Source organism: Spinacia oleracea, chromosome 3, assembly GCF_020520425.1.
Source record: "Spinacia oleracea cultivar Varoflay chromosome 3, BTI_SOV_V1, whole genome shotgun sequence".
Classification (NCBI taxonomy): domain Eukaryota; kingdom Viridiplantae; phylum Streptophyta; class Magnoliopsida; order Caryophyllales; family Amaranthaceae; genus Spinacia; species Spinacia oleracea.
This window is the reverse complement of record NC_079489.1, coordinates 28,815,644-28,828,955: the sequence shown is the minus strand read 5'-3', so window position 1 is coordinate 28,828,955 and position 13,312 is coordinate 28,815,644.

Below are 13,312 nucleotides of genomic sequence, written 5' to 3'. Positions count from 1 at the left end.
CCTTTTCGATTGTTCAAACATTTGCTTCGAGATTTTTTATTTGGTTATGGTTGTTTCGTAGCTTGGAGCTCCCAAGCTTCCTTTTGGCGTACGATTTTTGTAGGTTCTTTCGAGAAAGATGCCTTGGGGTTCCGCTCGTGTAGGTGCGAGCTATCCCTTCCGTGGTAGGTAATATTTTGCTACCTTTAATCCTTAATGTAGAAGTCGTGTGGCTTGCATGGGCGATAAGTAGTCTCTGCCTCTTTTACACGTGCTCTTGGTCGTGCCTACATTAGTGCAACATGCCTTACTCTTCTTTTAGACTTGTACCGTGGGACGGTTGAACTTATGGTGCGACGTAGGCTTGTGTGGCCTAACGGCGTGTCTTAGAACATTTCTCCAGGTGTTGGGATATTATTATTTTTTGCATTGGAGTATTTCATCATGCCTTGTTCAGGTGTCCGAACAAGTGTGGCATTTTCCGCATGGGTTTGCACGGCTTATTACTTCGTTCGATGCGAGGATTCGTAGGTGTTTCTTTCTTATTTTTATATCTGGGCAAAACTTGGCTAGCAGAACGATTCAGCGCCCAGGCTGGGGCGTTAAAGATATCGGCGCCCAACTCTGGGCGTTGAAAATGATTTCTGGGCAGAATTTTGACAGTTTTTTTTTATTCTCTTTTTTTCTTTCGCTTTTGCTTTGGAACGATGTAGACTGTGTAACGGGCGCTTTATAGGGCGAGCGTTATGTGCAGTGGTTTGATCGGAGTTTTGGTGACTCGCGATTTTCAGTTACCCTTGTTAGTGGGGCGACTTTATATACTCTAAGTAATGCTTAGAATTTGGGAGGGGTTGTAGCCATTCTAAGGTTGGTTTTACATGATTAAAGCTTAGGATTGTGCCCCTATGACATATGTATAGCATTAGCGTCGAGAATTTGCGATGAAATCGTCATTTCGAGCATTTTTAGAGTGTTTTTCTCAAACCCCCAATTGTAGCTACGGGATTGGCTTGGTGCTATAATGCTTTGCACACGTTTTTATGCATTCATGGTGACATGGATCATGAATAGTTTGAACCAGACTCGTTTAGTGCGAGGTATGTTCGAGTAGTGATTTTGCTACTTCTCTTGTAAATGTCGTATTGTGCGACATTGCCATGGTCAAGGTAGTCACATGTTGAAGTGTGCCTTGACCAAAAGCTAGGTGCCTTTCTTTACCCATAATCATATTTAAAAATCTTTTTGACTCACTTGCAACATTGAGATGGACGCACACTAAGCTTAAACCAACGACACTTTATTTGTCCGAAGAAGTCTTTAAAAATCATTTGAAAATTATTTAAAATCCGAATCCTATCGTGTACAGTCCGAGGTGTCCTAAGTAAGTTGACTTATAGAAGGGTTCGTACAGGATTACATGAGTGAATATGTTACGATTTTCGGAATGTTGTCTAAGGATTTGCTGGAAGCCAGGGTGCAGGCGTCAAGATATTACTTGTGCCCGTTTGGCATATGCTTTAGGCTTTTAGGGCCATCTTTTCCAGAATTGCGGAAATATAAACCGTTGTCAAATTGACTTAGATTTACTTGGTGTATGTCCGTACAAAAGGTCAAGGTATACTTAGTTCTTTCCCTAGCTCTTTCACTTCAATTTTTTTTAGCCCCCAGTTGCTATTATGCCTTCCCATTAATAATGTTTTCAGATTTCGATTTTAGATGCCCGTGTCATATGTCTGAGTAGGGTGAGCCTTGGTTAAGTGCCAAGTCTTATTGACAATGTCTGATTTTTTTCAAAGGGGATTAGCAAGCATTCGAATTACCGTAAACGGGTGCCCTGAGTTCGAAGGAACGATGGGGTGATGCCGTAGAACAATCCTCTTCATTGCAAGCTTACTGCCTTTACTACTTGTTGGCGAATATGGCTGTGTCTAGTGGTGAAAGGAGGTCTTTAAGCGAACAACTATGTCTAGTGGTGAAAGAAAGTCTTTAGGTGAGTTAGTTCGCTTTAGGGAGGGTCAAGTCGAGTGTTTTAGAGGTCATGGACGCTTGCGCTAGCCCCCATTCAATTGAGGCAAAGCGGTCTTTTGAGTCTTGGCTAAGTGCCTAGGAGTGTGAGTGCTCCTTCTGGCAAGGGTACGTGCCTTTATTATTTTTCGATGTGTGCTCATTAATTTGGCATCTTGGTGACTTGGATTCTTCCTTTGACTTAAATTTTTTCTTTCGACTTGGGTTGCAAGTAATTAAATTTTAATAAGGGACTTCTATTTTTATTCTTGTTATTCTATAGGCTTTAATATTTTTGCAAATTGGCTGGACCGAATCATGGATTGCCTACGTATCCGCCTTAAATAGATTTAATTTGGAATCAGGTCTTGCGTAGTTCTTAGCCTAGAAAATGGTTTCTTAGAATGCCGATTTGAAACAAGTACGTTCTGAGGTGGAAACATATTATTTGGAACGGTAGAATAAGTGAAGTTTATTATTATTTAAATCCGCTGCCTTGCCGTAAGCCAAAAAATTTGTTTTATATTTTTTAGTACATGTATTTTCTTTTCATGTGTTTTTTTTGGTACGTATACCTGAATACGTGTTGTACCCCTCCAAGTGTTCGTTATTTTTCTGTGCATGTGCGGATAAAATGACGAGCACTTCTGGACAAATTTTTCAGCAAGCAGAGAGAATCGGCGCCCAGGCTTGGGCGCTAAAGATTTCGGCGCCCAGCTCTGGGCGCTGAAAATGGTTTCTGGGCGGATATTTTTTGGTGCGCTAAATGCTTCTTTATTTTTCTTTTTAGACTAACTTTAGAGGCGCTTTTGCAAAGTTTCTTTTTTTTATTATTCACATTTTATTTTTTAATCTTTGTTACGTTGAGCGTAGAATGTACTTTTTATTTGTCTTTTTTTTTATTTGTGACTCAAGACGACTTGAAAGATGGGTTGAATGAGATTGGATAAGTTGTATAGGTATTGGTCAAGCATAAGGATTACATCTGCTAGGATTCCTATTTTATGGCCTCAGGCTAGTGCCACGAGTTTACATCAATCAAGGCCAATGAGTAGCATAGGGGCGGCTCAAGGGTATATCAACAGGACGTATACAAGTTATATGGTCATTATGCTAATGGTGGTGCAAGAGCAGGTTTGGGATTTGTAAATATTGGGTACGACGCACGTGTCAATGGCCGTACGTGGTTTGCAGTTGACAACAAGTTCAAGAACAAGAGTCGAGGTAATGGTTTCTTGGTTATGGCAATGAGAGCATGGATGGGTTAAATGAGCTGAGCAGGGACCCCAGAGTGAAGGCGTCTAAGAGCATAAGGATTGGAAAGGGTAGACATTGTAGAATTTTATGATTTGGATTGGTTGACTCAATTCTTTTCCTTCGTTTACTTAGGTGAATGTTGCACTACGGGATAAGTATTCCATGGCTTGCTCTTTTCGCTCTCCCTTTTCTCTTTCTATCTTTTCTTTCTTTTTGCTTGGGATTCCTACCCAACATAAATTCTTCAATTTTTAATTTGGGCTAAAAGGTTGATGGTTGTGGTCTTTGAGTCACGAGGCGAGGCTGAGTGAGCCTCGTTTGGTAGGCCTATAGTGTACCTTTAATTTTAGTAGGCCTAGGGTGGACCTTTAAATTGTCTTACTTTGCAAGCGTATTTAGTCGTTTCTTAAAATATGCAAATAGCGTAGATTCAAAATGTTGTTTTTACCTTATTGAATTTTAACGAAAGAATTACATCGAAAGTAATTTGTTGTTTCTTTGAGATTCCAGTTTCTGGGATTTAATTGGAAGTTGTGATTTAGACTCAAACTTTCATTAATCTTTCTGATTATATCCCGTGTATGAATACAAGGAGGTGGCCTAGACTTAAAATAATGACGTGGCGTAAGCCTATAATACTTGACCAAGCAACTCTCAGACTTAGGCTAATTGGACCATAACTTTCGTTGGTTGACACTTTAGATTTTAACCCTCGGGTGTTCATTTGTCATGTGCCATTTTGCTTAATGTTGGCAAGGTAGTTAATTGGGGAGATCGAATTTTTATTTTTGCAAGACTAGAATCATTAGTGCAGCTTCTCTCTTAGTGTGTATTGCTTTACCCCAATGGTAGCCTTATGGTATGCCGATTTGGGTATTTTCATGGTTGGTCATGTTGCATTCATGGAAAATCTTTTAGTCCGTACTTAGTAGTATTTCAAGGAGTGAGTGACTCGAGAGGATTATGATAGTCGTGACCCAATGTGATTATAAGCCTTGAGGCCCTTAATTTTTTCTTTGCCAATGGTGTTGATACCTTAGGTTCACTTTGGGGGTTGTGCGACTATGGGGGAATGATTTTCAGAATGTGACTGTTTCCATTTTGCAAATACTATAATATATTCCTTTTATTGGCGAGAGAGAGTATTGAGGCCGTAGATTCTAGGCAAGGGATGACAATTACATATGGGTGCTTATTGATTTAAATGTTAGGAAGGGAGACTCAATATGGTTTAACCTTTTAACTTGCAGAACGACACCAAGCATTAGGACCGATTCTATGGATAAGACAACTAAGACTTAGGATTTGGATTGGACTTTGGCATAGCCTAGTCAAGACTCGGATTTATTCATTTTCTATTTGAACATTTATTTTTTCTTGAAGACTTTATTCGAACATTATTTTTTGAATACTTCGCCCATGTGACATTCATAATTATTAGCATGTTCGGTTTTTAGTGCCGAGCATTGTCGTCGTAGGAGGCCTAACAACGACGCAAAGAGTTATTAATTTTTTACGAGTCGCTTTTGAAATCGAGTGCTTTTCTTACGCCCTCGTAGCAATTTTTGAAAAGTCTTTTTTTTTGCTACGTATATATTTTTTTATGCGCGGGCACCGAGGCTGCTGTGCCTGGCCAAAAGGCCAGGCAGCAACTTCGGCGCCCAGACGTAGGCGTGAGAAATTTTGGCGCCCAACCAGGGGCGTTGAAAATGCGTCCCTGGCTGGTTCTCGTTTTTCTGTCTTTTGTTTATGCGATTTCGACTTGCGTGCTTGCCTAATAACGTCCTTTACGCGTAACAGCGTTCGTGGGATTCGTTACAGGCCATCCCGAGCGTCGCTTATTTTGTGGCGATCATTCGGGTTTGCGGAACACGTGTTTCGGTATAACTCTTTGGCAAATTAGTCTATGAATGTTTGGGAAATTTTTAAGGTCATTGGTTTTCTAGGATAGTTTGTCACACACAATCACATATTTCGCTACACATAACTACATTACAAACAAAGATTTGAAAATTAAATATGCCATGTAGTTTATGATAGGCTTCTATGGGTAGTTTATTTACGCCTGGCTTGGTACCGCTTCTATCGTAGATCCAACACATGCCCCGGTCGAGGTAGTATCTTCAACAGACGAATTTCTCCCAAGAGGCCAACCCGCAAGTGCAAGCCAAGGGGGCATGCAGGCGAGAGGGACCTAATGAGCGAGCGATTGGGTTCGGGATAGGTGTACTACTTGCACAAGTACCGAGTGGGAAACATGCGCGGCGTATGCACCCCCCTATTGGTGAAAAAGGTATCCTTAGTCCCAACTCCCGAGGGAGCCGAGATTCGTTATGATGTTCTGCCCGTTCACATTAATATGCTGATTTTCAGGTCGTCCCAGCTTGATGGGGAAATGAACGTGGGGTAGGATCGTTTCACCCTTCGGATATTTTGATTACCTACAAGCACGAGTATTTCCTTCACTATCCCCAGTGGAGTCGCCACTGTGAGGGGGTCGAAAAAGCGCGAGGCTAATGCGTGACCTGTCCCTCGTGGGTGTGACGATTCTTTTTATTCAATCAAGTGTAATTGGATTTCCTGTGAGTATACACCCAATTGACTAGGAATATAGGAGTCGCCATTCAGTTTTTAACGACAATGAGAAAAACTGACAAAACCCGGTTATCGTGACATAAAGGGAGTGCAATTATGTTTGACCACGACGGCCGTAGGTTCCCTTGTGATCCCTGGTGTGGGGATCTCTCAATATACACCCGCAAGGTAGAGATTGAGGGTTCGGGGGACTGTAACTACCGAGAGGAGTAATTCGCTCGTCGATAACTCCAGAGGCAGGATATCCTTACTAGCTCAGCATAAATAATTGAAGGGACATGCGTTAACTATTAAACTAATCTGAGTTGATTTTAGCAATATGCAACATATAATACTAACTCGATCGTGATTATCTGATTTAAATAGCATTAAGGGACCTAGCATGATAATCCGATTTCCCAAAGATATTATATTTGTTAGGCGTGATAGAACAATCATATTAGGTTAGTTTAACAGTTCATAAAAAGGGCGAGGAAAGCAGTTAGATCATCGAAAAGGGACACATCACGACGCACCCTTGAGAGGTGCGTCACGGTTCTCAGAAAACTAACCACTTTGACTTTGCTATTTCTCCTTTTTATTTAACGAATCTCGATTATGGAACAGGATACGTTCTGTTCGATTTATGGATCGATTGCGACAGAACGCGTGAACAATTTCGCAGCGAGAGGCTTAGGCTAAGGGGTTTAGAGTCAATACTCAGAGCATATTATGTGTTGTTGTGTCTTGTTTCACGTCGAAACTAGGGGCCTATTTATAGGGAAGAGTTCGTGGAAAGATAGAATTGCAGAGTTCTAATCCGCAAAGAATTAGGAAAATAGACGTACCCAGGTATTTTCAGGAGGGTCTGGGCAGTTTTTGTTTAGTCAGATTCGGATTCTAAAATCCGTAGAGTTTGAGATTAATTTGAGTCTTTTAGCGCGTATCAATTTGTGACGGAATGCGTCTGGGCCCGTTACGAACTCTAGGCTCGTTAGGATTTAAATTAATACGTAACTCTTATTTCCGAATCCTATTAGGAATAGGATTCTCGCAGCTTTCTATCTCATTTAGGATTTATGTTGGAATGCAACACCTAATTCTGACAGGTTTCTACCTTTTATGATTTGCCACTTTAGAAGCTACCTTTTACGGCAGTTACTATTTTTAGCAGGTTTCCATAAATAGTAAGTTTCGGGCGAAATGAAATGGGGAATCGAGATTCGTTTATTTTATAGGAGATGCGTTGTCAAGTGGAGTTTTTATGCTTTCATCATCGAACCTTTCCCTTGCGGGAATGGGGACAAAAGTAGGTGTCTACAACCGCCCATTGCTTAGGGCTAGGAAACGATGACTTCCAAACCTCCACGCAAGGAGTACGAGCTTATGATAACTCTCGAAGGCCTGTGTTGGGAAAGATCAACCTTACAATACAAACCGGGCCTGTGGCACGCACCACGGAGTTTCAAATAATCGACATCAAGCCCACTTTCAACCTCCTCTTGGGGCGACCTTGGCTCCATGATTTAGGAGGTGTGGCTTCTACCCTGCACCAACTGGTTAAACTTAACCATAACGGAGTGATTCTGGAAATCCGCGCCCCTCCTCTCGACATCAGTTGTACTATGGTTGGAACGGCCGAAACTGCAGACGACCTTTATGGGTTTCAAATGGATGAAGCAATCCAGTTCATCGAAGACTATGATCCAGCATTCCTAGACCCGCACGCATCCCGTGTCATCCCTAGAATGCTGTTAGCTCAAGGTTATTTCCCAGGAACCCCATTGGGCATAAGGAAGAAGGAATGCACGTTCCATCCTTTACCCAACAAATCTACTCCCTTTGGCCTAGGCTATGAACCAACGGAGGAAGATATTGTTGACCGCTTGTCTAGGCTACGCCTTAACAAGGCCAAACAAACCACCCTCCTTCCCCCGTATCAAAGAACCCTTAACGGAATGTTCATTCGGGAAGGAGAAGAACACCCATGTTGTGATTTCCCTGAACCCTTCGTTCAGGATGGCTTGCTAAAACCCGGATTTGAAATTCTCCATGACTGCCACACCTTGGATGAGGCACCCCACCTCATCAAGACCAAAACAACTGAAATATTGGACAACCAGGCTCTATGGACATTGTTCAACAAATCGAGGCCTATGGAGGACGAGACTGTGATGACTACCCTACCTTTACAAGATGATGGTTTCGATACAACCCGGTTAATCTCTCCTGCATCAACACTAGAAGAGATCGAGAACGGATGGGTGAAGACATGTCAGTGGGTCAACGCAAAAGGAATAGAATTCAAGATGAGTACCGGTGAAGGACCAAAGTTTTACGAGACTAAACCCGAGGCTTGAGCCATATAGAGCACCTTAGTAAAAAGCGCCTAGTAGTTCTTTAGATTGATAGAAAAAAAAAAAAAAAAAAAGGCTTTAGATGGTCCTAAGACCCCTTAGAAAATAGGTTAATTTTGTTTCAGTGTGTTTTCCTTACTTTCCAAATTAATAAAGGCGTAAGATTTCTCCTAAAAACTTTTATTCTAACACTAAATAAGCACTAATCATACTTGCAAAAAAAAAAAACACAGCCCACTCTAGGCCCAATAAACAAGGCCCACTCGGTCTTGAATCGTGACATCGAAGCTTATCAAAAAAAAAAAAATTCCCAAAGAAAGCCATACTATCATATTGCCACAACATAAGGGTCTAACCCATGCAACCCAAAGAAATCAAAAAGGAAATCAAATTCAAAATGTTGCTCAAAAAAAATATACATCCCTAAAATAGAACACCATCATTCCTAGCTCACGCCTCAGACCACTCAAAAAGCCTACACAAAGATCTTCATATCTTCCAGACACTAACCCCATTTTCAAAACCGTTTCGAGTCACGAATAGAAAAAATTAATCCGGACAAAAATGCGTCTCACGCTAACAGTCAAAAAAAAAAGCCTCCGAAATAGCCTCAAAATTGATTTTGATACGAGTAAAAAGTAAAGCACAAAACAAAGAGAAAAGAAATAAATACAAGAACATGTGAAGCAAAGCGTCAAAAACGATCGCCCAGAAATCATTTTCAGCGCCCAGGGCTGGGCGCCGAAATCTTTGACGCCCCAGCCTGGGCGTTGAAACTCTCTGCCTGCCTAACTTTTTACCAGAAGTGCTCGTCATTTTATCCGCGCATAACGGAAAAATAACGAACACTTGGGGGGTACAACACGTATCCAGATATGCGTACCAAAAAATAGCCGTACAAAAAAAACACATGGAATTTCATTTTTAAGTACAGATACGCGGCTTACGGCAAAAAAAAAAAAAAAAAAACAACAGCAGCAGCAGACTAAAATAATGATAATACTTCACTCATTTTACCGATTAAATAATATGTTTCCACCTCAGGGCATATTTATTAAAATTCGGCACCCTAGAATTTATTCTTGCTAGAACTACGCGCGACCTGATTCTAACAAAGATACGTAGGCAATCCTATTCATGGATTCGGTCCAATCAAGTAAAAAACATGTATACATTGTGAAAAAGTGTTAGACATATAAATAAAAAGAGAGAAGCAAAAATGAAAGTAAAAATAAAATACGCCTTTATTAAAAAATGATAAGAAGGAAAACAAAAGTGCTAAAAACAAACACAACTGAAATAAATAAAGGGCACCTACACCCTAGCAAGAACTACACTACTCTAGTTCTTCCGGATCATCAAAATAAAATCTTGTAGAGGGCAATGTTCGCAGGATCCACCCCCACAGTCTTCTGCGCTGCCCCTATATCAATCTCCATAAGAATCGGCTCCTGGACACTAACTTCCAAAGACGCCAAGGCTTCAGAAACATTCTCAGTTTGAACAGTTATAGCCTGCTCAGCCTCAAGGGCACAGACAATGGTGGGGGAAGGATTATCAACATCAACTGGATTAGTCACTGTTTCTACTGGTGGCTGAGCTTTCCTAACCCATACATTGTTCTGGCGACGATCTCCGCGAGAGCTTGCATTTCTTTTAGCAACGGCAGGCCCCTTCATGTTAGGCATCTTCTTAGGCCTAGAACTGGAGCGGGGAGGAACTTCCTTTCGCTTTCGATCAGGACGAGCTTTCACAGTCTTAATACCATGGGTGCGAGGATTGGCAGAATCACGGCCCTCATATCTAACCCGAATACGAGGTATTAAAAGCTCAGCCGGCTCCCCACTTCGAGCCTCGGTCCTCACAGCTTTATCATCGGAACTCATCCACAACTTGTAGTTTTCAGAAAGACCCACAAAGCCATTTGTAGCTACGGCCCAACGCGGGAGACAATCATAATACTTAGCCCATGCTTGAACCTGTGCTTGTGAAAAGGCCGCTACTTTAGGTGGTACTGTATCAGAAAAGGGGATAGTCTGCCTTAAGGCGTATTGACGCATGACTCGGTAAGGAAAGATATAAATGGGCCGAGATAGCCCCAACAAAGAAACATAAACTGACACATCAGAACCCCCCGTCATAGTATTCAAACCCCACCACGGTACCACCCACTTAATAGAACAGATACCATGAGTAAAAAAGGAAGCCCACTCGGCCTCGTCCTGGCCTCGGTGCAAATACTTTCGGTTACCCAAGGCTATAGGGCGATAATGTTTAGGATCGGCAGGAGTTTCTAAAAGCCTAAGTCGTTCCATGAGCCAAATCTGCAAAAACAGGTACGATAAAAAAAATATTAAAAAACGGAACCTGGGGCGCAGTTTCAACGCCCAGGACCAGGCGCTGAAACTCAACTCCAGGCAGGACGAGTAAAAAATATGCAAAAAAAAACATACATGTGCGCAAAGAAAAGATCGATTACCTGCAGCAATAGGGGGCTTCCCTTAAAATATTCAGATTTGGCATTCTTCTTCAACTCATCCGCACTCAGCAAAGTCTCGGCGACAACCAACGGCATAATAGAATAGCAACTTTCCATCTGGCTAATCAAGGGGATCAACCTTATGTCACCGAACTCACCATTGTTATTCGACAGCAAATAATGATTCAACAAGCAAAATACAAGAGCTCGAATGTTCAATTTCTGTTCGGTCATATTTTTGTTAGGCCTAAAGTGATGTTTTACAAGCTTTGCCAAATCAACCTCATTACCTACAACAATCTCAGCGAGCATGTTAGCATCTAGTCCTAGGAAAGTCCCTATGGTTGTTTTACCCTCTTCAATGGTGCCAGGGGTGACAGGAGTAGCATTAGTAGGATAACCAAGGATCGCAGCAAATTCATCTGGCAAAGGACATATTTCATTGCCCCGAAAGACAAAAACATGAAGATCGGAATCCCAAAAGCTCACGGCAGCATACAAAAAGTTATAGTCAATATTAATTTGTTGTAAGCCTAAAAGTGCCTCTAAGTGATATTCTTTCAACAAAGCCTTTTCTGTAGGAGTAAGGGCTCTTAGCCAACGCCTCACAGCTCATTGGAGGGAGAAGGGAGGAATCGACATGACAAAAGCAAGGAGGAATTAAAGCTAAGCAACTACAAGAGAGAAGAAGATTGAGAGTGATGGAAAAGAGGGGAGTATCTAACCCCTATATATAGCTGAAGACGTCAAGTAACATCCTGATCCCATTCGGAAACACGCTGAGAAATCCGAAAACCAAAAATCGCCAGGAAAAGACTTTCAGCGCCCACGGCTGGGCGCCGAAATGATTAACGCCTAGCCTAGAGGGCGCTGAAAATGCAGCCCAAGGCCCGGATCTCACAAAACGCGGAACAGGAAAGGACTGAAAACCATGTTGGTAGACACAAGACCCTATTGAAATCAAGATCAAGCCCAAAAGCACCGTTAGCCCCCAAATAGTGAAAATGAATGTTGAAACTTGGTCGAAACTTAGACTCGTCTCAAGGAATATATGTGTACACTTTTCAAAACAAATATGAGCAAAATAAATATCAAGGTCATTCTTCGAAACACCAAAAAATATTGTTAAGTCGTTGGTTTCCCAAAAAATGTCTGTTTGTCAAAAGATTAATCCGGACCAAGCTAAACCGGATATTATTAGAAAATAAACTTCGTCGCCCGGAAAATGAAGTCGCACTCCACGACTTCGTCAAAATAGCATACCACTATAAAGGTCGCTCGCACATACGAGCACGACCCCAAACATGATTAAAGGACGTTATAAAATACGTACATCTCTCGGCAAGAAATGACCGTCAAGACCGGGTGCTTGGGGGCTCGAAAAAATATATATACTCCAACAAAGATTATGCGAAATCAAAATCATATTCCCGGACTACGCCATGCACAGTCCCATGTTTGGATAATCTCAAAAGAAAAAAAAAACGGATTCTGACCTCAGAGTAAAGGTCGCGTTGATACTTGTACATGGTCCTCTGATCAAAGACCAAGCGGTGGCAAAAATCGAGCCGTAAAGACTAGCTCGAAACCACAAAAGAAGACGACCACAAGACGAAGGTTCATCTAAGCCCGTTGTCAACCCACATTCATGTTACAACTAAATCCGAGCATCCCTCGAAAGAATTCGCTTTTGCAAGAATGAATAAAAGAAATTCTCAAAAGAAATCACGATGAACAAAAAATAGGGGCTTGCCCACCTCAATCGGGCAAGATCGCGCCACGGCAAGTTCCAAATCGAAAAAGCGAATTCAGGGACGTCCACCCTCAGCGGACAGGGCTCGCCCACCCTCAGCAGGCGGGGTCTGCGTCACTAGCCGCGCAGGTCCTCTGTTTTCGAAAAATAGAATCTTCAAAAAAACAAAATGAAACAGGCTCGCCATCTTCAGCCGGCGGGGTCTACGTCACAAACCACGTAGGTCCTTATTTTCAAAAAGCACAAACAAATTTCAAAATAGATTCGTCCACTTCTATCGGACGGGGTGTCCACCCTTAGCGGACAGGCTCGTCATCTTCAACCGGCGGGGTCTACGTCACAAACCGCGTAGGTCCTTATTTTTAAATTTCAAAACAGATTCGTCCACTTCTATCGGACGGGGTGTCCACCCTTAGCGGACAGGCTCGCCATCTTTAGCCGGCGGGGTCTGCGCCACTAACCGCGCAGGTCCTTAGTCGCTGCAGCGATAACTTTTTTTGGTTTTCCGTTTTCCCAAAAAAGAACGATGTGAGTAGTTTTCCTTTTTTCAAAAAATTAAAGGATTGGTTTTCCGTTTTTCCAAAAAAGAACGATGTGCCGGATTTTCCTTCGTTTTACGTCCCATAAAACAAGGGGGGTTTCTCGTTTAGCTAACCCTGAAAATGAGAATCTTTAAAAACATTTTTACCTCGTGATTGGGCTTGGCCAGGCCCAATTACACTTTATAGCTTTGATTTCGAAAACATCTGTAGCTACTCCCAATGACAAAGTGAGGGAGTTTCTACGCATCTTTAGATACTTCCAATGACAAAGTGAGGGAGTTTCTATACTATCCGTTGATAAATCCCAATGACACATGAGGGATATGTCGACACTTCAAGTGATGACCCTTAAGTCAAATGTTATCAC